This window comes from Ovis aries, chromosome 1 (genome assembly GCF_016772045.2).
Source record: "Ovis aries strain OAR_USU_Benz2616 breed Rambouillet chromosome 1, ARS-UI_Ramb_v3.0, whole genome shotgun sequence".
NCBI classification, from domain to species: Eukaryota; Metazoa; Chordata; class Mammalia; order Artiodactyla; family Bovidae; genus Ovis; species Ovis aries.
In genome coordinates this window covers 37,543,130-37,564,543 of record NC_056054.1, presented here as the reverse complement: position 1 = coordinate 37,564,543, position 21,414 = coordinate 37,543,130, and the positions used below count along the sequence as shown (strand labels likewise).

Here is a 21,414-nt window from a genome sequence, read left to right as displayed (position 1 = left end):
CTGTGAAGAAAGCGGAATGCCAAAGAATTGATGCTTTTGAAATGTGGTGTTGGAGAAGACTCTTGCGAGTCCCTTAGACTGAAAGGAGATCCAACCAGTCCATTCTAAAGGAGATCAGTCCTGGATGTTCTTTGGAAGGACTGATGCTAAAGCTGAAACTCCAATACTTTGGCCAATTCATGTGAACAGTTGACTCATTGGAAAAGACCCTGATGTTGGGAGGGATTGGGGGCAGGAGGAGAAGGGGACGACAGAGGATGAGATGGCTGGATGGCATCACTGACTCGATGCACACGAGTTTGGGTGAATTCTGGCAGTTGGTGATGGACATGGAGGCCTGGCGTGCTGTGATACATGGGGTCGCAAAGAGTCGGACAAGATTGAGCGACTGAACTGAACTGAAGCAACTGATCTTGTCTGGGCTCATCAGATCTGAACATTCTCCACTCCTTCCTGTCTCAGCTGGGTCACCTGACTCAAGGGAACTAAAACCATCTACACCCACATAGAGACTGTCTACAGTAACAAAATTTTCCTATTTCACTCTTTGTGTCAATATAAGCTGACTCTTTCAGGGAACTCTTGCCCAGAAGGTGAAAGCTGAAGTAACTATTGTTTGTTCCTGGAAGTTTCAAAAAAAAAAAAAAAAAGCTTTAAACGATCATTCAGTTATTCAACTTTTTAACAGAAAACATCAACAGACAATTCACTTCCCAAGATTCTCTGAACCCTTGCTGCTTCTCTGGCTGTGGCCATCAGTCTCAAACTCTAATTTGTGATCCTTCAGTTCAGTTCAGTCGCTCAGTCGTGTCCGACTCTTTGCGACCCCATGAACTGCAGCACACCAGGCCTCCCTGTCCATCACCAATTCCTGGAGTCCACCCAAACCCATGTCCATTGTGTCACTGATGCCATCCAACCATCTCATCCTCTGTTGTCCCCTTATCCTTCTTCCCTCAATCTTTCCCAGCATCAGGGTCTTTTCCAATGAGTCAGCTCTTTGCATCAGATGGCCAAAGTATTGGAGTTTCAGCTTCAACATCAGTCCCTCCAATGAACACCCAGGACTGATCTCCTTTAGGATGGACTAGTTGGATCTCCTTGCTGTCCAAGGGACTCGCAAGAGTCTTCTCCAACACCACAGTTCAAAAGCATCAGTTCTTTGATGCTCAGCTTTCTTTATAGTCCAACTCTCACAACCATACATGACCACTGGAAAAACCATAGCCTTGACCAGACGGACCTTTGTTGGCAAAGTAATGTCTCTGCTTTTGAATATGCTATCTAGGGTGGTCATAACTTTCCTTCCAAGGAACAAGCGTCTTTTAATTTCATGGCTGCAATCACCATCTGCGGTGATTTTGGAGCCCAGAAAAATAAAGTCAGCCACTGTAGCCACTGTTTCCACTCTTTCCCCATCTATTTACCATGAAGTGATGGGACTGGATGCCATGATCTTCGTTTTCTGAATGTTGAGCTTTAAGCCAACTTTTTCACTCTCATCTTTCACTTTCATCAAGAGGCTTTTTAGTTCTTCTTCACTTTCTGCCATAAGGGTGGTGTCATCTGCATATCTGAGGTTATTGATATGTCACCTGGCAATCTTGATTCCAGCTTCTGCTTCCTCCAGCCCAGCATTTCTCTGACGTACTCTACATATAACTTAAATAAGCGTGATCCTTACCCAATCTTAATCAAGCCCTTCCATGAAAGCACTTTCGAAACCAGACTCCAAAACCTTATACACATCCTGACTTTGCCTTCTTCTGTCCAAGACTAAGATTCTGTCTCACTGAGAAAAGAATGAACTCAGTCCTGTCTTAACAACAGGTTGTCCTGGTGCTCTTTGGTGGGAAGGCAGCACTCGACAATCTCATCTGTCATCTCTATCTCCCTACAAGTTCTGAAAGCCATTTGGAACTCCGAGAAAGAGAATATGGGATATGGGTTCCGATTGAGCAGAAGGAAGACCTTAGTCTTATGTTCAGCATACAGGGCTCTAGGTGATCTGCTTGGCCTTACGGGTATATTCAATGTATTATTGTCTACGGTTTGTCAGGTCAGATGCTAGACATGGGAATTTAAACCTGAAGATATATGGAGTTACCCTATCTGTCTTCAGTGCATACACCGTTAGTGGGAAGAGAGTGACTTAAAGGCAAAATACATTGTATTATGTGCAGTGATGTTATGCAGAATAGTGCATCTTAAACAATGTGTGGTTAAAAAGAAATCCCCCTCCACCTCCAAATCCATTGTGGATCAGTGCTTTTGTAAAATGCCATTGTGTTCATTATCTATGGCTGCTACAACACATTAACACAAATTGAGTCACTTATACGAACAGAAATGCATTCTCTGGCAGTTCTAGAGCCCAGATGTCTGAAATTAAGATATTGGTAGGGGTATAGTCCTTTCAGGATGACCATTCAAGCCATAACATCCATAAACATGAATAGGTAGGAAAAGGAAATTAAAAATAGACACAATAGAAACCCATTGACTGCACAGCATCAAGTTACTGTAAAGTACTAGCCACATTTTGAGTGGCACTGATGTGAAGCTTCTCAAGAAGCAGGTCAGGTGATCTGGTATTCCCATCTCTTTCAGAATTGTCCACAGTTTATTGTGATGCACACAGTCAAAGGCTTTGGCATAGTCAATAAAGCAGAAAGAGATGTTTTTCTGGAACTCTCTTGCCTTTTCCATGATCCAGCGGATGTTGGCAATTTGCTCTCTGGTTCCTCTGCCTTTTCTAAAACCAGCTTGAACATCAGGAAGTTCACAGTTCACATATTGCTGAAGCCTGGCTTGGAGAATTTAGAGCATTACTTTACTAGTGTGTGAGATGAGTGCAATTGTGCAGTAGTCTGAGCATTCTTTGGCATTGCCTTTCTTTGGGATTGGAATGAAAACTGACCTTTTCCAGTCCTGTGGCCACTGCTGAGTTTTCCCAATTTGCTGGCATATTGAGTGTAGCATTTTCACAGCATCATCTTTCAGGATTTGAAATAGCTCAACTGGAATTCCATCACCTCCACTAGGTTTGTTCGTAGTGATGCTTTCTAAGGCCCACTTGACTTCACATTCCAGGATGTCTGGCTCTAGGTGAGTGATCACACCATCGTGATTGTCTTGGTTGTGAAGATCTTTTTTGTATAAATTCTTCTGTGTATTCTTGCCACCTCTTCTTAATATCTTCTGCTTCTGTTAGGTCCCTGCCTTTTCTGTCCTTTATCAAGCCCATCTTTGCATGAAATGTTCCCTTGATATCTCTAATTTTCTTGAAGAGATCTCTAGTCTTTCCCATTCTGTTGTTTTCCTCTATTTCTTTGCATTGATCACTGAGGAAGGCTTTCTTATCTCTTCTTTGGAACTCTGCATTCAGATGCTTATATCTTTCCTTTTCTCCTTTGCTTTTCACTTCTCTTCTTTTCACAGCTATTTGTAAGGCCTCCTTAGATAGCCATTTTGCTTTTTTTTGCATTTCTTTTCCATAGGGATGGTCTTGATTCATGTCTCCTGTACAATGTCATGAACCTCATTCTATAGTTCATCAGGCACTGTCTATCAGATCTAGTCCCTTAAATCTATTTCTTACTTCCACAGTGTAGTCATAAGGGATTTGATTTAGGTCATACCTGAATGGTCTAGTGGTTTTCCTTACACTCTTCAATTTAAGTCTGAATTTGGCAATAAGGAGTTCATGATCTGAGCCACAGTCAGCTCCCCAGTCTTGTTTTTGCTGACTGTATAGAGCTTCTCCAACTTTGGCTGCAAAGAATATAATCAATATGATTTCGGTGTCGACCATCTGGTGATGTCCACGTTCAGAGTCTTCTCTTGTGTTGTTGGAAGAGGGTGTTTGCTATAACCAGTGCATTCTCTTGGCAAAACTGTATTAGCCTTTGCCCTGCCTCATTCCGTACTCCAAGGCCAAACTTGCCTGTTACTCCAGGTGTTTCTTGACTTCCTATTTTGCATTCCAGTCCCCTATAATGAGAAGGACATCTTTTTTGGGTGTTAGTTCTAAAAGGTCTTGTAGAAAACCTTTTGAGAAACCTATATGCAGCTTAGGAAGTAACAATTAGAACTGGACATGGAACAACAGACTGGTTCCAAATAGGAAAAGGAGTACGTCAAGGCTGTATATTGTCACCCTGCTTATTTAACTTATATTCAGAGTACATACACCCCACTCGAATACTTTTGCCTGGAAAATCCCATGGACGGAGGAGCCTTGTGGGCTGCCATCTATGGGGTCACACAGAGTTGGACATGACTGAAGCGACTTAGCAGCAGCAGCAGCAGCAGTAGAGTACGTAATAAGAAATGCTGGGCTGGAAGAAGCACAAGCTGGAATCAAGATTGCTGGGAGAAATATCAATAACCTCAGATATGTAGATGACACAACCCTTATGGCAGAAAGTGAAGAGGAACTAAAGAGCCTCTTGATGAAAGTGAAAGGGGAGAGTGAAAAAGTCGGCTTAAAGCTCAACATTCAGAAAATGAAGATCATGGCATCTGGTCTCATCACTTCATGGGAAACAGATGGGGAAACAGTGTTAGACTTTACTTTTGGGGGGCTCCAAAATCACAGCAGATGGTGATTGCAGCCATGGAATTAAAAGTTGCTTACTCCTTGGGAGGAAAGTTATGACCAACCTAGATAGCATATTCAAAAGCAGAGACATTACTTTGCCAACAAGGGTCCGTCTAGTCAAGGCTACGGTTTTTCCAGTGGTCATGTATGGATGTGAGAGTTGGACTGTGAAGAAAGCTGAGTGCCAAAGAATTGATGCTTTTGAACTGTGGTGTTGGAGAAGACTCTTGTGAGTCCCTTGGACTGCAAGGAGGTCCCATCAGTCCATTCTAAAGGAGATTAGTCCTGGGTGTTCATTGGAAGGACTGATGCTAAAGCTGAAACTTCAATACTTTGGCCACCTCATGAGAAGAGTTGACCTATTGGAAAAGTCCCTGATCTAAGAGGGATTGGGATCAGGAGGAGAAGAGGATGACAGAAGATGAGATGGCTGGATGGCATCACTGACTTGATGGACGTGTGTTTGAGTGAACTCCGGGAGTTGGTGATGGACAGGGAGGCCTGGCGTGCTGCAATTCATGGGGTTGCAAAGAGTCGGACAGAAGTGAGCGACTGAACTGAATTGAACTGATGTGAAGGTTATGAGAGCTGCATGTCATCCCTCCAGATTTGTGAGTATCTGTGATGGTCCTGGGGGCAAAGGTCATGGAAATCTTCCTAGAGGAGGTCATGCTGAGGTACAATTTTAAGAAATATTAGGCATTGCTGTGAGGAAAGGTGAGGGCTAAAGGGAAGAGCATGTTTAGAAGAGAGGAACAAAGCATATGTTATGTGTTGAATTGTGTCCCCCCTTCCCCCCAAAAGTTATACTGAAGTCCTAACCCCTAGCACCTCACAATGTGAACTTATTTGGAAACAGTTCTTTACAGAGATAATCCAGTTATAATAAAGTACTTAAGGTGGTCCCTGATTCAGTATGACTGGCACCCTTATAAAAGAAAACCTTTGTATGTAGAAATAGACACTCATGGGACTTCCCTGGTAGCACAGTGGTAAAGAATCCATCTGCCAATGCAGGGGGTGGGGATTTGGGAAGATCCCCTGGAGTAGGAAGTGACATTCACTCCAGTATTCTTATCTGGGAAATCCCAGGGTCAGAGGAGCCTGGCAAGCTACAGTCCACAGGGTCACAAAGGGTCAAACACAACTGAGCATGCCCATTCACAATAGACATGCGCAGAAGGAAGATGACGTGGTGACACACAAGGAAAATCAGTCCCATGAAGGAGGAGACAGAGACTGGAGTCATGCTGTCAGACACCAAAAAGTGCCTGGGGCCCCCAGAACCTGGGAGAGACGCTCTGGCTGACCTCATCCCTTGGGTCACATGTCTGTTCCTTGTTATGGCTATGACTGCTTTTAAGCCTAGATCGTGTCAACTGGGGGTAGCACTCAGGTGGCTTTATAACCATGTCAGCCTGAATTCTCACCCTCCTTGCTCCCTGGCTGAGACCCCCCTTGGACCACTGACTCTCTCCTCCTGAGTCCTGGATGGACTCCTGGTGTGCAAACCTTGCTCCTTTGTAGGGTCTTCATTACTTATATCTCATTTCTGCCACATCCTGACCAGATCTCTGAACTCTGAGACCCAGATACCCCAAATTACCCTCCAGTGAAGCTCTGTCTTACCTTACCCTGACTCAGAGCACCCTGTTCCAGCCGCCTAGGGGAATCATTGTATCATCTGTGAATGGCACCTCCTGAAACACAGCAGCAGAATATGATATTCATTAGTTACACTGAGACAACACTCCCTGGAGTTGTGCAACAAAAGTGACTAGTAGCACTGTAGGCTCAAACATCCTTTGAATGTGGCAGTACCTCCTTCAGACAAGATTTCTAAATCTGCTCCTGGACCCCGCCCCTCTTTTCCACTCCACTTCACTAACTGTATCAGACTGGACCACATCCACAAGACCAATGTGCTGACCAGGGAGTGTGGGGGACTTGGAGCAGGAATTTGGGGGCAATACATTTTTTTAATTTTCACAATTCCCAAGCTGGAATACAACTGGGAGATGAGACACCAGAAATGTCAATTTTACAACTGATCACAACTGGAAGGAAGGATGTAGCTTCCCGGGTGGTTCCATGGTAAAGAATCAGCCTGCTGATGCAGGAGATGTGTATTCAATCCCTGAGATGAGAAGATCTCCTGGAGAAGGAAATGACAACCCACTCCAGTATTCTTGCTTGAGGAACCCCATGGACAGAGGAGCCTGGTGGGCTACAGTCCATGGGGTAGCAAGAGAGTTGGACATGACTTTAAACAACAATAGCTGGAAAGAAGGATGTGACTTACATGTACACAGCGAGTATCTCACACTTGAACCCAGAATCCCATGTTCACTCTGGTCACAGGCAGAGCTGCAGTGCCCTTTCCGTTTCCCTGTGACATTGTGACTTTAATAAAAAAATATATGTTGGACTTTGTTCCATTTGTGGCACAGGGCTACTAAAACCCTGAATCTCCTAAGTGATGAGAGCTGTAAAGGGGTCTTTTGTATGTTAATGAACAACTTTTGGATGGCACCTAAGGGTGGAGACTGATTGTCAGGAGAACCAACCATATAATTTAAGGGTTGGAACATTCAGTCTTACTCCTCTGACCTGCTGACTTCTGAGGAGATGAGAGGGGCTGAAGACTGAGATCTATCACCATTGGCCAATGATTTGATTAGTCATGCCTATGTAGTGACATAACAACCCAAGGACCAAGGTTCAGAGAGCTTCTCTGTTGGTGAACCTCTGTGGAGATGCAGAGAGCAGTGCGCTCCAAGAGAATAGGAAGCTCTGTGCCCTTTCCCCATTCCCTACCCTACACTCTCTTCCATCTGGTTGTTCCTGAGTCCTTTTATGATAAATCTGTGATCTAGGAAGTAAATCTTTCTGTGAGTTCCATAAGCTGCTCTAACAAGTTAATCGAACCCAAGGAGAAGGTCATGGGGACCTCTAAGCTATAGCCTGTCAGTCAAAAGAACAGGTGACAACCTGGGCTTGTGACTGGCATCTGAGGTGCAGGACAGTCCTATGGGACTGAACCCTTAACTTGTGATATCTGATTCCATTTGTAAGCACATAGTATCATACAAGTTGAAAGGTAGGACACCCAGCTGGTGCCTAAGAACGGCTTGGATGAGGGGAACACTCTACACACTGTAATTGGTGTTCAGAGTCTTAGTACCCTAGTGATGCATGGCTGGGCCTGTCTGCTGAGGCAGCAGTAGGTAGAAAACAGACATGCGTTAATCCTCCCTGTGGGCAGGCAGAGCAGAAACAGGTCCTGGCCTTTGCTCCCACACTGCTCCTGATCCACAGTCCCCTGGGTTACACATAGGACCTTGTTGTTTATCCATCCTATAAATAATAATTTGTATATGCTAATCACAAACTCTCAGTCCTTTCCTCCCCCACCACCTTGCAACCACATATCTATGTCTATGTCTATGTGTCTGTTTCTGTTTCATAGATAAGTCATTTGTGTAATATTTTAGATTCCACATAAAAGTGATATAACATGGTGTTTCTGTTTCATTGATAAGCTCCTTTGTGTCATATTTTAGATTCCACATGTAAGTGATATGGTATTTTTCTATTTCTGACTTTCTTTGTTTAGTGTGATAAACTCTAGGTCAATCCATGTTGCTGCAAATGGCATTATTCCATTCTTTTTATTGCTGACCAGGGTTTCTATATATACACTTATATGTGTGTGTGTGTGTGTGTGTGTGTGTGTGTGTATGTACACCACATCTTCTTTATTTGTTCATCTTTCAATGTACACTTAGGTTGTTTCCATGTCTTGCCTAGTGTAAACAGTGTTGTTAATGAACAAAGCGTGGGTGTACCTTTGCAAATTACAATTTTATCTGGATAAACTCCCATAAGTGGGATTGCTACATAATCTGCCAATTCTATTCTTAGTTTTTTGAGGAACCTCCATATTGTCCTCCATAGTGGCTGTACCAATTTACATTCCCATCAACAGGGTAGGGGAGCTCCCCTTTCTCCATACTCTCTCCAGCATTTGCTATTTGTAGATGTTTTAATGATGACCATTCTGACCAGTGTGCGGTGGTACCTCTTGTAGTTTTGATTTACATTTCTCTAATAATTAGCGATGATGAGCATTCATTCACATGCCTATTAGGCTTCTGTATGTCTTCATTGGAGAAATATCTATTTTGATCTTCTGCCCATTTTTTGAAAGGGATTTGGGGGTTTTTGTTATTGACTTGTCTGAGCTCTTTGTATATTTTGGAAATTAAGCCCTCAGCAGTCGCATCATTTGCAACTATTTTCTCCCACTTGGTAAAACCTCAGCTTTAGACTGTTGAGACTGCCATGGGATTCTGAGTGCATTTTTCAAGTTCCTCCTACAACAGAGATCCCAAATGTGCAATGGAGTAAGCAAGCTAAAGAATTATTTCTTTTTCACATATCAAGTGGGGAATAAACAGTCAGGAGCAGATTCAATGGCTTTACAATGTTGAGGGCCTAAACTTTATTTGACTTGCTATTCTATGATCCCTAGACTGTTGGCCTAATCATGGATCAAAATTTATCACTACCAAATTCTAGCCAGTGGGTGGGGAGAAATGCATTTTCCTCCTTTAAATGCAGGAGGTAGAGTTTGCACACATACACAATGCTTCACTCACATCTTATCAGCAGGAGCTTAGTTATGTGGCTATATCAAGCTGTGAGGGAGATGTACAAATGAGATGTGCGTACTAACCTTCTCAAATCTCCTCCCTTGTCACTTGTCCTGTGCAACCTAAACCCAAGTCCTCCTGAAACAACTCTGAAAGAGTGGGCCCTGCTCTTTCACACTCCACGTCTTTATGCCTGCTGTTCTTACTGGAAGGCCTGAGCAAACTCTTTTGCATGATTATGCGTAAGTGCGTACTCGGTGGCTTCAGTCATGTCCTACTCTTTGTGACCCTATCCACCAGGCTCCTCTGTCCATGGGATTTTCCAGCCATGCCTTTTTCCAGGGGATCTTACCAACCCAGGGATCGAACCTGTGTCTCCTGCTTCTTGTTAACCATTCTGTTTCCCCTAGTAGATGAAATGGCTGTCTGAACTGTATCACTGTGATGTCTCTAATTCGAGCCCAGCAACTGCACACAGTGGGTGCTCTAGAAATATCTGTGCAATGAACTGTGCTATCTGGTCTTATTCTTTCCTATTAGCAAGTGTGTTTTGTTTTCCTAAAGCAGATTTCAAGGTCTGAAGGCAGGGAGGGAAGCTGAAATACCTGTAAATCTCTCTCCACCCTGTGCTTAATGCCTGTCTCCAGGAAGCCTGATTTATGCTGTTTGGAAACGGTGCTGTCAGGCACTTGACAAATGTATCAATCAGTGGAACCTTGGTTTAATGTCTGGTCAGCCTGGAATTGAGATCATGGTAACCCTAGACACTGAAAAGCCAGTACTGGAAACAATGTCAGACATCTGGTCAGTCTCAGCAGATATTTGTGAAGTGGGTTCTAGAGCAGTGACAGTGTAGGGAGGCAGGCTGTGCTTATTCATCTCACCATGTTCTGGGCTCAGACATTCCAATGGAATGGCATGTTATAAGGGCTGAGATCATGTATTCACTGTCCAGACTCATGATGAAAAGAAACTTATTTAAAATCTCAGAAAGGGTGGACAAAGTCTTTTTGATAATGACTCAGTTCAGTTCAGTCGCTCAGTCATGTCCGACTCTTTGCGACCCCATGAATCGTAGCACGCCAGGCCTCCCTGTTCATCACCATCTCCTGGAGTTCACTCAGGCCCACGTCCATCGAGTCCATGATGCCATCCAGCCATCTCATCCTCTGTCGTCCCCTTCTCCTCCTGCCCTCAATCCCTCCCAGGATCAGAGTCTTTCCAATGAGTCAACACTTCACATGAGGTGGCCAAAGTACTGGAGTTTCAGCTTTAGCATCATTCCTTCCAAAGAAATTCCAGGGATGACCTGCTTCAGAATGGACTGGTTAGATCTCCTTGCTGTCTAAGGGACTCTCAAGAGTCTTCTCCAACACCACAGTTCAAAAGCATCAATTCTTCAGCACTCAGCCTTCTTCACAGTCCAACTCACATCCATACATGACCAAGGACTCAACTGCTTCAAATTCTAGGAAAACCATTTGCTTCTAGGGTAAATGGGGCTTCCCTGGTGGCTCAGATGGTAAAGAATCTGCCTGAAATGTGGGAGACCCAGGTTCAATCTCTGGGTTGGGAAGATCCCCTGGAGAAAGGAATGGCAACGTACTCCATTATTCTTGCCTAGAGAATTCCTTTGACAGAGGCTATAGCCTATGGGACCTGTAAAGAGTTGTACATGGCTGAGCAACAAACATTTTCACTTTCTATGGTAAATAAGCTGTATTTAACAGCTGGACTCCAATGAGATAACTTTTTAAAATGTGATCAAATACAAGCTGCCACCCAACAAGATGTGGAAACAGACTCTAAATAGGCAACATGGGACACGTTGCCTATTGCCCTCTGCAGAACCACAACAGAAGACCCATATTACAAATTCCGTAGAGCTGAAACCAGAGAAATGCAAAGAAACTCGGAGACAAAAGGCAGAGAATCAGCATTTTTAATATATAAACAGTCAGGATAGGCCAGAGTCTTGCTGCTCCAGATGTGGTGTGGCCCAGCAGTGTCAGCATCCCCTGAGAACTGGTTAGAAAGTTCTAACAGACTCTCCAGCCCCCTTCCCTCCTAGACTGACTGAATCTTCCAACAAGATCTCCAGGTGATTTGTATGTACATCAAAGTTTGAGAAACACTAAGCTAGAACATTAGTAATGAGGGATTCTGCTCTTAAAATGTGCTTTGAAATCAAAGTAAACCCACTTAAAGCATTTTAGATCACTCTTTGCTCCATTCTCTGAGCAACACCGTCGCACATCAGTGTCCTGCTCTGGGACTTTGAGCCTTTCTTATGTATGAGTCACAGAGTTGTTATGACATTGGCTGTGCCATTTCTGTAAGACAGTCTGCATGGATTACAAATTGGATTCCAGGACTTTCTTCAGCTATTCCTTGCCAAGCACCCCAAGGAGGTAGGTTATATGATGATCTCCATTTTTAGAGATGATGAAACTGCGGCCCAGGGAGGTTCCATGACTCACCCAAGGGGCACCAAGATCCTGGTATCTGAATCACAAGAGAACTCAAGCTTTTGAGTTGCTAACTCGAGGTTCACTCAACTGTAATGTTTTTACTTTTTGTATGAAAGAAATAATTTTGTATGAGAGATTTTTGAGAAAGAACAAATTCATAGATTAAAATCATGCATATTTGGGCCCCTGGGATTGTGGAAGTTTTAGAACAAATTTCCAGGTAGAGAGACATGTCAGTGCAGAGCAGGCCCTGCCCAGCCCAGCTTCCCCATTCCTGTATCAGCCCAGGAATGCTCTGTCTCCAGAGCCACCAGCCTGGTCCAGGGAACCATCATTTCCTGCCTGGAGCTACTTCTAATTGCTCATTCAGTTTTCAGTCTTTCAACCTTCAATTCATACTGCGTTGAATTGAATAACTTTTTGAAATGTTCACAGGCCCTTGTAACTTCTTCCCCACCCTTGCTTCAAACACTTCATTGACGTTAGGATAAATTCAGCTTCTCTTAATGTGGCCTAGAATGATCTGTTCTCACCAGCATTTCCCCTGCTGTTGCAACCACTCTTTCAGTTCCTCTTGACCCAAGCTCCTGACTCATAACCTACACTCAAAGTCTTCTTGTCATTTTTGTGCCTGACTAACTCTTCCTCTTTCTTTAATTCCAGAAGTCTCCTCAGATGGGTCAGTCATGACACCAGCATAATCTCCTTATCCTGGTATTTTTATATCAATCCTTAGCTCCTTGTCTTTAGTGCGTGCATGTGTACTCAATAGCTTCAGTCATGTCTGCCTCTTTGTACTCCTATGGATTGTGGCCTGCTAGGCTCCTCTGTCCATGGGACTCTCCAGCCAAGAATACTGGAGTCTGTGGCCATGCCCTCCTCCAGGGGATCTTCTTGACCCAGAGATCGAAGCCATGTCTCCTGCATCTCCTGCACTGTAGGCGGATTCTTTATCACTGAGCTACCAGGGAAGATCCTCTTTGTCTTCAGTACACTTAGGCAATTGGGCATTCATTTGTGTTTTTATGGGTTTACTGTATGGCTCTCCCACTAGATTGTGTAGTGTAAAACAAAGAGTGTTGCCCATTCTCTATTTCTACAAGGATAAAATCATTAGCTACTACAGTCAATGACCAACAGTGCACCCTGAGAGGAATTCAGGATGAAGAACAGAATGAGGCACTCTGTGCTTTGGAAACCAGACTGTAGAAAGTTAAAATCTATACGTGTGTGTGCCAAGTTGCTTCAGTCACGTCCAATTCTTTGTGACTCTATGGACTGTAGCCCACCAGGCTTCTCTGTCCATGGGATTATCCAGGCAAATGTAACGTGTATATATATATTAACATTGTTATAAAATTTTTAGGGACTCTTATACCTTTCCAAGCCTACAAAAGCACTAAAATCATTTCCTGAGATACTGTCTAGCACAACTGGCAGTGACCTGTTGTTGAGATCTATGCTTGACTTCATGTGTTCTCTATCCAAAACTGTATTTATACTGACTTCTCCCCCTTCCTCTTTGGAGCAGTTTCTCAGCGCTGTATGAGGAACTCTTCTCAGGCTATAGTTCTCAGTAAGGTCTCAGAATAAAACTGAAACTCAAAACTCTCATGTTGTGCCTCTTTCTTTAAGTTGACACAAACTTCGTGAAGACAGGAACCATAACTGTATTTTTCAGTACTGTATATCCACCCAACACATTGCATGCCAAGTAGTACTCAATTAATATTCGTTGAAAATATTAATTTTTAAAATAATTCTTGATCTTCCAGAGTTATCATCCTTCTTTTGTTACTAGTCCAAGCTTGCTCTGCTCATGAACAACCGGCCAATAAATCTGAGATAAGATGTTAAGGAAGTGTCGTCACTCAGGGAGCCGACAGATGGAAAAGATGTCAGTGTAGCGCCTCAAAATAACCATCTTGTAGGGCCCTGGATGCCAGATTATTTAACAGGTCAGAGATGGGAGGGAGGTGAAGAAACTAAGTTAAAAAAACCATCGCATTCTTCCAAATGTCTCCTAAAGTGGCAAGTTTCAGGCAGCGGAATGTGTTTCACTTCCTTACAGCGCTTCGCAGGTGGACAGGGTCAGGCTGTCTCCCCGAGGCAGGTCATTATGTATGCCTACAGTAACGAAAGGGGCAAGATAAAGGATAAATTCACAGAAACAGATCCAATATGGATGAACAATTATCCGTCCCTAGTTGCACTGTCCTGCTACAGAGAGACGGGGCTCTTCGGTGGTCATGTGCATGGACTCTAGGAGAGGGACGTCTAGACTCATACCCTGGCTCTTACAGTTTTGAGCGAGTTCCCTGCCTGGCATTCCAATATGTAAAGTCAGGAAGACGATGATGATAATGATAACAATAACTACTTTATAAGATAACATAGGCTCTAGTGGTAAAGAGCCAGCTCAGGAGATCTAAGAGATGTGGGTTCGATCCCTGGGTCAGGAAGATCCTCTGGAGGAGAGTGTGGCGACTCTCTTCAGTATTCTTGGCTAGAGAATTCCATCAATGTACAGAGGAAACTGGAGGTTCTATGGTCCACAGGGTCACAAAGAGTCGAAGCAACTTAACACACACAAGATAACAGAGAATAATTAAGAGAGTTGACATAGATGTAAAAACAGCAGTTCTTGGTTCATAGTAAAATTAACTATTATTGCAATATCTGTACCTTGTTCATTGCTTTAATAGTGCATGCATCACTTCCTTTTGTAATTATTTTCATACCTATGTCACTCTCTAGGTCATGAATTAGATTGTTGTTCAGTTCATATTCAAGAAGTCTCATACAGTGCCTGGTCAATTAAGCACTCAATAAAATTGAACTGAACTTGGTATAGTATATAACATTCAATTATGAAAAATGTATATCTTTTTCTCACTATATGTATGCTTAGTTGCTCAGTTGTGTCCGACTCTTTGTGGCCCCATGGACTGTAGCCTGCCAGGCTCCTCTATCCGTAGGGATTCTTCAGGCACGAATTCAGAGTGGGTTAGCATGCTCCCCTCCAGGGGATCTTCCCAACCCAGGGATCGAATCCAGATCTCCCACATTGCAGGAGGATTCTTTACTGTTCGAGCCACCATGGAAACTATACTCTCCTGTTACTATACCTCTTCATTAAAATTAGGGTTATAATGAATAACAATCAAAATGCAATATGTTATTTACATTGTGGAAAAGAAAAAGGGGTGTGGGGGGGGGAAGAACACAAGTAAAAAGAGATACATTTTGAGGAAAAATTGCTCTTGGATTGCAAAGTTCCATTAAATATTTCAAAGGACAGGTTTTATGATTTTAATTAGAGATTGTTGTGCTTGTAGAGGAATTGACTCCTTTCATTTATGCAATTCCATGTTTTTTACATTCTGCCTAATGTATTAAACCTGGAAACAATGAGCTGACAATATCAGGAATCAATCTGTACCATAGTCTTTCCTAGTGTACCCTAAGAAAGTGAAGGGAAGTCACTCAGTTGTGTCTGACTCTTTGCGACCCCATGGTCTGTAGACTACCAGGCTCCTCAGTCCATGGAATTTTCCAGGCAAGAGTAGTGGAGTGGGTTGCCATTTCCTTCTCCAGGGGATCTTCCCAATCCAGGGATCAAACCTGGGTCTCCTGCACTGTAGGCAGACGCTTTACCATCTGAGCCACCAGGGAAGCCTCTGGTGTACCCTAGGTTTAGTGTACCCTAAATAAGTAATCAAAGTTGTACACAAAGATTAACATAAATGGATGGTCATACAAATACTATACTATGATTTCTAACAGAGAAATCAGCCTAAAGATCTTCCATAACCCAAGTGGGAACAGTTAAACATGATGTGGCACAAAGTCACCAGTGGAAAACGATGCAGTTAGTTCAAACCATATTTTCAAAGGAATTTTTGTTGCAGATGCAAAATTAAATGGAACAAAAATTGAATTATAAAATGATACTTTTATCTAGTGTTATATGTGATTTTAATTTTCATCTTTAATGTTCCTGCACTTTCCAAACTTATGCATTTTAATTAAAAAAGTGTGTTTTTATTGTTTGATTTTTTGTTTTGCCATGCAATGCAACTTGTGGGAACTTAGTTCCCCCATCAGGGATCAAATCCAAGCCCACACCAGTGTAAACACTAAATCATAACCGCTGGATAACCAGGAAATTCCCCAAAAAGTCGTTTCTTTTTTCATAATAAAATATTTTTAAAAATCCATAATCATTTACATTTTGACATTTGACCCATTATTTTTACTGTTTCTCAAGAGTGTTGTCCGTGAACAGCTTACATCAGATCAGGATCCTGGTGCAGGCAGGTGTACACTTAGGGATCAGAATCTGACTTTTCACCTAACTCAGATAAGTCTTCACTGAATACATGTTGAAGTTCACAAAACTTTAGATTTAGCAACTAGAAAAGAGAAACCTGTATTTAATATTAAAGAACTATAAATGGAGTATAAACTTTAAAAATGTGAATCACTATACTGTACATCTGTAACATCTAATATTATACAACAAATATATTTCAATAAAAAATGTTTTTAAAAGAACTTTTCGAGACACCTGCTTACACCAGAAGATGGCGCAGGTTTTCCATTACCTGATTCACATCATCAGAATGAAATCTCCTTCAAAAGAAATAGCTTGGTGCTTGCTTCGGCAGCACATATACTAAAATTGGAATGATACAGAGAAGATTAGCATGACCCCTGTGCAAGGATGACACGCAAATTCGTGAAGCGTTCCATATTTTTACCAGCTCTCCAACAAATTCTAAAGGATATTCTCTAGACAGGAAACACAAAAAGGGTGTGTAAACCCGAACCCAAAACAATAAAGTAAATGGTAACAGGATCATACTTATCAATAATTACCTTAAACGTAAATGGGTTGAATGCCCCAACCAAAAGAAAAAGACTGGCTGAATGGATACAAAACAAGACCCCTCTATATGCTGCTTACAAGAGACCCACCTCAAAACAAGGGACACATACAGACTGAAAGTGAAGGGCTGGAAAAAGGTATACCATGCAAATAGAGACCAAAAGAAAGCAGGAGTGGCAATACTCATTTCCGATAAAATAGACTTTAAAACAAAGGCTGTGAAAAGAGACAAAGAAGGCCACTACATAATGATCAAAGGATCAATCCAAGAAGAAGATATAACAATTATAAATATATATGCACCCAATATAGGAGCACCGCAATATGTAAGACAAATGCTAACAAGCATGAAAGGGGAAATCAACAATAACACAATACTAGTGGGAGACTTTAATACCCCACTCACACCTATGGACAGATCAACTAAACAGAAAATCAACAAAGAAACGCAAACTTTAAATGATACATTAGACCAGTTAGACCTAATTGATATCTATAGGACATTTCACCCCAAAACAATGAATTTCACCTTTTCTCAAGTGCTCACAGAACATTCTCCAGGATAGATCACATCCTGGGCCATAAATCTAAACTTGATAAATTCAAAAAAATCAAAATCATTCCAAGCATCTTTTCTGACCATAATGCATTAAGATTAGATCTCAATTACAGGAGAAAAACTATTAAAAATTCCAACATATGGAGATTGAACAACACACTTCTGAATAACCAACAAATCACAGAAGAAATTAAAAAAGAAATCAAAATATGCATAGAAACTAATGAAAATGAAAACACAACAACCCAAAACCTGTGGTACACTATAAAAGCAGTGCTAAGAGGAAAGTTCATAGCAATACAGGCATACCTCAAGAAACAAGAAAAAAGTCAAATAAGTAACCTAACTCTACACCTAAAGCAACTAGAAAAGGAAGAATTGGAGAACCCCAGAGTGAGTAGAAGGAAAGAAATCTTAAAAATTAGGGCAGAAATAAATGCAAAAGAAACAAAAGAGACCATAGCAAAAATCAACAAAGCCAAAAGCTGGTTCTTTGAAAGGATAAATAAAATTGACAAACCGTTAGCCAGACTCATCAAGAAGTAAAGAGAGAAAAATCAAATCAACAAAATTAGAAATGAAAATGGAGAGATCACAACAGACAACACAGAAATGCAAAGGATCATAAGAGACTACTATCAGCCAATAAAATGGACAACGTGGAAGAAATGGACAAATTCTTAGAAAAGTACAATTTTCCAAAACTGAACCAGGAAGAAATAGAAAATCTTAACAGACCCATCACAAGCACGGAAATTGAAACTGTAATCAGAAATCTTCCAGCAAACAAAAGCCCAGGTCCAGATGGCTTCACAGCTGAATTCTACCAAAAATTTCGAGAAGAGCTAACACCTATCCTACTCAAACTCTTCCAGAAAATTGCAGAGGAAGGTAAACTTCCAAACTCATTCTATGAGGCCACCGTCACCCTAATACCAAAACCTGACAAAGATACTACAAAAAAAGAAAACTACAGGCCAATATCACTGATGAACATAGATGCAAAAATCCTCAACAAAATTCTAGCAATCAGAATCCAACAACACTTTAAAAAGATCATACACCGTGACCAGTTGGGCTTTATCCCAGGGATGCAAGGATTCTTCAATATCCGCAAATCAATCAATGTAATTCACCACATTAACAAACTGAAAAATAAAAACCATATGATTATCTCAATAGATGCAGAGAAGGCCTTTGACAAAATTCAACATCCATTTATGATAAAAACTCTCCAGAAAGCAGGAATAGAAGGAACATACCTCAACATAATAAAAGCTATATATGGCAAACCCACAGCAAACATTATCCTCAATGGTGAAAAATTGAAAGCATTTCCCCTAAAGTCAGGAACAAGACAAGGGTGCCCACTTTCACCGCTACTATTCAACATAGTTTTGGCAGTTTTGGCCACAGCAATCAGAGCAGAAAAAGAAATAAAAGGAATCCAAATTGGAAAAGAAGAAGTAAAACTTTCACTGTTTGCAGATGACATGATCCTCTACATAGAAAACCCTAAAGACTCCACCAGAAAATTACTAGAGCTAATCAATGAATATAGTAAAGTTGCAGGATATAAAATCAACACACAGAAATCCCTTGCATTCCTATACACTAATAATGAGAAAGTAGAAAAAGAACTCAAGGAAACAATTCCATTCACCATTGCAACGAAAAGAATAAAATACTTAGGAATATATCTACCTAAAGAAACTAAAGACCTACACATAGAAAACTATAAAACACTGGTGAAAGAAATCAAAGAGGACACTAATAGATGGAGAAATATACCATGTTCATGGATTGGAAGAATCAATATAGTGAAAATGAGTATACTACCCAAAGCAATTTACAAATTCAATGCAATCCCTATCAAGCTACCAGCCATATTTTTCACAGAACTAGAACAAATCATTTCAAGATTTGTATGGAAATACAAAAAACCTCGAATAGCCAAAGCAATCTTGAGAAAGAAGAATGGAACTGGAGGAATCAACTTGCCTGACTTCAGGCTCTACTACAAAGCCACAGTCATCAAGACAGTATGGTACTGGCACAAAGACAGAAATATAGATCAATGGAACAAAATAGAAAGCCCAGAGATAAATCCACACACATATGGACACCTTATCTTTGACAAAGGAGGCAAGAATATACAATGGAGTAAAGACAATCTCTTTAACAAGTGGTGCTGGGAAAACTGGTCAACCACTTGTAAAAGAATGAAACTAGATCACTTTCTAACACCACACACAAAAATAAACTCAAAATGGATTAAAGATCTAAATGTAAGACCAGAAACGATAAAACTCGTAGAGGAGAACATAGGCAAAACACTCTCTGACATAAATCACAGCAGGATCCTCTATGATCCACCTCCCAGAATTCTGGAAATAAAAGCAAAAATAAACAAATGGGATCTAATTAAAATTAAAAGCTTCTGCACAACAAAGGAAAATATAAGCAAGGTGAAAAGACAGCCTTCTGAATGGGAGAAAATAATAGCAAATGAAGCAACTGACAAACAACTAATCTCAAAAATATACAAGCAACTTATGCAGCTCAATTCCAGAAAAATAAACGACCCAATCAAAAAATGGGCCAAAGAGCTAAATAGACATTTCTCCAAAGAAGACGTACGGATGGCTAACAAACACATGAAAAGATGCTCAACATCACTTATTGTCAGAGAAATGCAAATCAAAACCATAATGAGGTACCACTTCACACCAGTCAGAATGGCTGCGATCCAAAAATCTGCAAGCAATAAATGCTGGAGAGGGTGTGGAGAAAAGGGAACCCTCCTACACTGTTGGTGGGAATGCAAACTAGTACAGCCACTATGGAGAACAGTGTGGAGATTCCTTAAAAAATTGCAAATAGAACTACCTTATGACCCAGAAATCCCACTGCTGGGCATACACACCGAGGAAACCAGGATTAAACGAGACACATGTACCCCAATGTTCATCGCAGCACTGTTTATAATAGCCAGGACATGGAAACAACCTAGATGTCCATCAGCAGATGAATGGATAAGAAAGCTGTGGTACATATACACAATGGAGTATTACTCAGCCATTAAAAAGAATTCACTTGAATCAGTTCTGATGAGATGGATGAAACTGGAGCCGATTATACAGAGTGAAGTAAGCCAGAAAGAAAAACACCAATACAGTATACTAACACATATATATGGAATTTAGAAAGATGGCAATGACGACCCTGTATGCAAGACAGCAAAAAAGACACAGATGTGTATAACGGACTTTTGGACTCAGAGGGAGAGGGAGAGGGTGGAATGATTTGGGAGAATGGCATTGTAACAGGTATACTATCATGTAAGAATCGAATCGCCAGTCTATGTCCGACGCAGGATATAGCATGATTGGGGCTGGTGCATGGTGATGACCCAGAGAGATGGTATGGGGAGGGAGGTGGGAGGGGGGTTCATGTTTGGGAACGCATGTACACCCGTGGGGGAGAAAAAAAAAGTTGTATGTCATATAAAATAAAAAAAAAACTAAAAAAAAAAAAAGAAAATGCTTGATCTCAAATACAGGAAAGAGTCCTCACTCTGAAATGAGAACTAGAATTTTTAATACATGATGAAATTAGGCATCCTTTCTTCAGAGAAACCACTTTCCTCTAGAGAAAGATTACTAGGTTAGGATATGTCCTCTGGGCTAAAACAGTGCTACACCCCAAAGGAAAGCCCTATGTTAGCTGCAAAGCTCTGTGGAATTTAGGAGCAATGGGAGTGAAAAGCAAAGGAACAGGGTATCGAGTCCCAGGGCGGGTAGAGATGAATGCAGCAGACGCTCTAACTTTTCTCTTCTTTTGCCTCCACTTTGACTCCTGGCATCAGTGGTAGAACCCACCTCCTTGGCACATCCACTGAACAGGAGTTAGGCAGTGATGGGAGCACAGTACCAACAACAGGTGCAAAAGGCTTTGACCTTGAGGACCCAGCCCCCTTTGACTGCTTCCAAGAAACTTGCCCAGACAAGCCTTGCAAGTGTGGCTGACAGCCTTCTCTGCCATTCACAGAATCCATTCACAGTAAGCTTGCCTTTACTTTTTCAATTAACCTGTTGTGATAAAATTAATCTGTTTCCAAGATCTATCTTTCCCAGGAGATGTTAGAGTGTGCGCTACTAGCCACAGGCTGTCAGCTACTGCTTTCCAATTTATCAGTCGTAGACTGAGGGTGGGGAGGAAATATATCATTTACA

The 21,414-nt window shown here is 41.6% G+C and overlaps 1 non-coding gene across 1 annotated transcript; it reads left to right on the top strand.

Annotated features, from left to right (window-relative positions):
- Positions 1 to 16,383: 16,383 nt before the first annotated feature.
- LOC114111027 (U6 spliceosomal RNA) lies at positions 16,384 to 16,490 on the top strand. Its single transcript, XR_003587154.1, has one exon. It is a non-coding gene; the product is annotated as a U6 spliceosomal RNA (small nuclear RNA).
- The last annotated feature ends 4,924 nt before the right edge of the window (positions 16,491 to 21,414 follow it).